The sequence below is a fragment of the Otolemur garnettii genome, unplaced genomic scaffold (genome assembly GCF_000181295.1).
Source record: "Otolemur garnettii isolate 467f Iridium unplaced genomic scaffold, OtoGar3 scaffold00032, whole genome shotgun sequence".
Taxonomy (NCBI): Eukaryota; Metazoa; Chordata; class Mammalia; order Primates; family Galagidae; genus Otolemur; species Otolemur garnettii.
Window position 1 is genome coordinate 11250531 of NW_003852427.1, and position 3225 is coordinate 11253755.

The 3225-nt window shown below is 40.3% G+C and overlaps 1 protein-coding gene across 2 annotated transcripts in view; it reads left to right on the top strand.

Annotated features, from left to right (window-relative positions):
• Positions 1-3225, top strand: part of RASA2 (RAS p21 protein activator 2) — a 120504-nt gene that overhangs the window by 48032 nt on the left and 69247 nt on the right. The window lies entirely within an intron of this gene.

Sequence of the window (3225 nt, forward strand, 5' to 3'; positions counted from 1 at the left end):
CCAACTCCTGGGCTTAAGCAATTCTCTTGCCTCAGCCTCCCAAGTAGCTGGGACTATAGTAGCCTGGTTGCAGTTTGGCTGGGGCTGGGTTTGAATCTGCCACGCTCAGTGCCGGTCCCTTACTCACTGAGCCACAGGCGCCGCCCTCTCTCTCTTTTTTTTTTTTAATAAACAGGATCTCTGTCCCCGGGCTGGAGTGCAGCGGTGCAAGCATAGCTTACTGCACAGCAGCCTAAAACTCCTGTGCCCAGACACTCAGCCTCTTAAGTAGCTGCAACTGCAGATGCATGCCAGCCTATCTGGCTGGTTTTTTAAAAATTCTTTTTTGTAGAGATGCAGGGTCTTGCTATATTTCCCAGGCTTGTCTCAAACTTCTAGGCCATTCTTCCCACCTTGGCTTCCCAAAGTGTTGGGACAACAGGCATGAACCACTGTGCCCAGCAAGTTAATTTTTTGTGAACTCTTTGAGACAAGTTATGTCCATTTATCTCTTAATATAGCTGTGTGTGTTTGCTAAGAATAAGGTTAAATAACTCAAGTATATTTATTAAATTCAAGAAATCTAACATCGTTTACCATACATTTTTCTAATCTGTAGTTATATTCCAGTACTTTAATTTGTAATTATCATATTCCACTTTTATCAACAGTTCAAGATTTGTCACTCCCCCTTGCCACGGACTGAAAGCATACAGTGAAAGTACTTGGATTAGACCTGCTTCTGCTTGCCCCCCCTCCCATTTTAGTTTAATTATGATGATCATTTGAGACACAGTTGAGTTACTTTTGTTTGTGTTCAATTTAAGATTCTTTTTCTCCCCATCCTTCTTGGTTTAGTTTTATTTTTTAATATTTAACATGTTCCAAAAGTCAGAACTAACAAAAGTTTTTCTCTGCCCATACCTTTCCATGCAACCAAGATCTGATTTCTATCTGTAAAATTTTTGCCTTCTCTGAAATGTCATTTGAATTACAGTCTTTTGTGTCAGGAATCTTTTACTTAGCATAATGCTTTTGAGATTTATCTATATTGTTGCATATATGTCATTCCCTTTTTTATGTATTATTTGTTTTTAATCATAAGTTGGTAGATATTATCTTCATTTTGTAGTGGACAAAACTAATGTACAGATTGATGAAATAAACCCAAGGTCACACAGGACATGGTGGGGCCTGGATTTAAACTTGAACAGTGTCTTAGTCTGTTTGTATATTACTGTAAAGGAATACCTGAAGCTGGATAATTTATAAAGAAAAGGGGTTTTTTTTGGCTCACAGTCCTAAAGGTGGTACAAGAAGCATGGCACCAGCATTTGCTTCTGGTGAGGACCTCAGAAACCTTTCACTCATGGCAGAAGGCAAAGGGAACCAGCATGTCTCATGGCAAGAGAAAGGGGAGAAATAACTTTTTCTGACAATCAGCTCTCTTGAGACGGTCTCACTCTCAAGAGAGTGACACCAAACCATTCATGAGGGATCTTCCCCCACAAGAAAAGTGCCTCTGAACAGGCCCCCCCCGCTTCAGCATTGGGGATCAGATTTTTTATTTTTATTTTTTTCTTTCTGCAAGTGTGACAACCAATGGGGATCAGAATTCAACATGAGATGCAAACCATAGCAGGCAGTTTGTTTTCTTTAAAAAAACTTTTTATTTGGAGGTAATGAATAGGTTTATAGAAGTTGTAAGGCCAGTATACAGATAGATACTGTGTATCCTTCACCCTGTTTCTCTCACGGGTTAATCTTAACCATAGCATGATACAGAACCAAGAAATTTATATTAGTACGATGTATTAATACAGTTGTATGAGGTCTGACAATTAAGTTCATGCACTTATGTTGGCAGCACTATACAAACAACTTGGTAAAGTTCCATAACCTTGATATATTTGGGTATAGAAGTGTCTCACAGCTGTGGTGGTGTCTTGCTGAGTGGTGTTCGTTATTGTTGTTGTGTGTTTGTGTGCTATTGCAAGAGTGCTAGAGCTTGAATTAGAGCAATGAACAAACATTAAATTTCTTATTGAACTTGGCAAAAGTGGAAGTGCAATCAGGGATATATTAGTCCAAGTTTATGGTTATAATGTCATGAAGAAAATGGTAATGTATGGCTTAGTGCCTGTAGCTCAGCAGCTAGGGCACTAGCCACATACATCAGAGCTGGCAGGTTTGAACCCAGCCTGGGCCTGCCAAACAACAATAATAATTACAACCAAAAATAGCTGGGCATTTTGAGGTGGGCGCCTTAGTTCAAGCTACTTGGGAGGCTGAGGCAAGAGAATCACTTAAACCGAAGAGTTGGAGGTTGCTGTGAGCTGTGATGCCACAGCATTCTACCGAGGGTGACATAGTAAGACTCTGTCTCAAAAAAAAAAAAAGAAAGAAAGAAGAAAATGGTTATGTACAAATGGATTAAATGTTTTTCTGACGGAAGAGAAAGTGTCACTGAGGAAGAGAGGTCAAAGCAACCTGTAATGAGCAGAACAGACCAAACATTGCAAAAATTTATTGAATTGTGCATCATAATCATCAGCTGACTGTGAGAAGCATAGCAGTCCAAGTAAACATCAATAGAAAAACAGGAAAATCTTGGCATGAGAAAGGTGTGGCTTTTGCAACATGACAATGCACCAACTCACACAGCACTGCCTGTGAGGGAGTTTTTAGCCAGTCAATGAATAACCAAATTAAAACGCCCTCCCTACTCACCTGATCTGGCCGCCAATGACTTTTTTCTTTACCCAGAGAAATGACTTTTTCCTTTATTCAAAGGTAAAGGAAATATTGAAAAGAAAACATTTTGATGACATAAAAGCCAAAATTGCTTTGAAAGGTAGACTAGGTGCTGGCACCTGTGCATAGCTTCCCAAAAAGAATACTTTGAAGGTGACCATAGTGATATTCAGCAATGAGGTATGTAGCACTTTTTCTAGGATGAGTTCATGAACTTAGTTGTCAGGCTTCATATATCATTTTATCTTGTGCAGATTTGTGTAAGTACCACCACAATCAAGATATAGTATGTCACCATAAAGATCTTATTCATGGCTCGGCGCCTGTGGCTCAAGTGGCTAAGGCGCCAGCCACATACACCTAAGGTGGCGGGTTCGAATCCAGCCCGGGCCCGCCAAACAATAATGATGGTTGCAACCAAAAAAAAGGCACCTGTAGTCCCAGCTACTTGGGAGGCAGAGGCAGGAGACTCACTTGAGCCCAGGAGTTGGA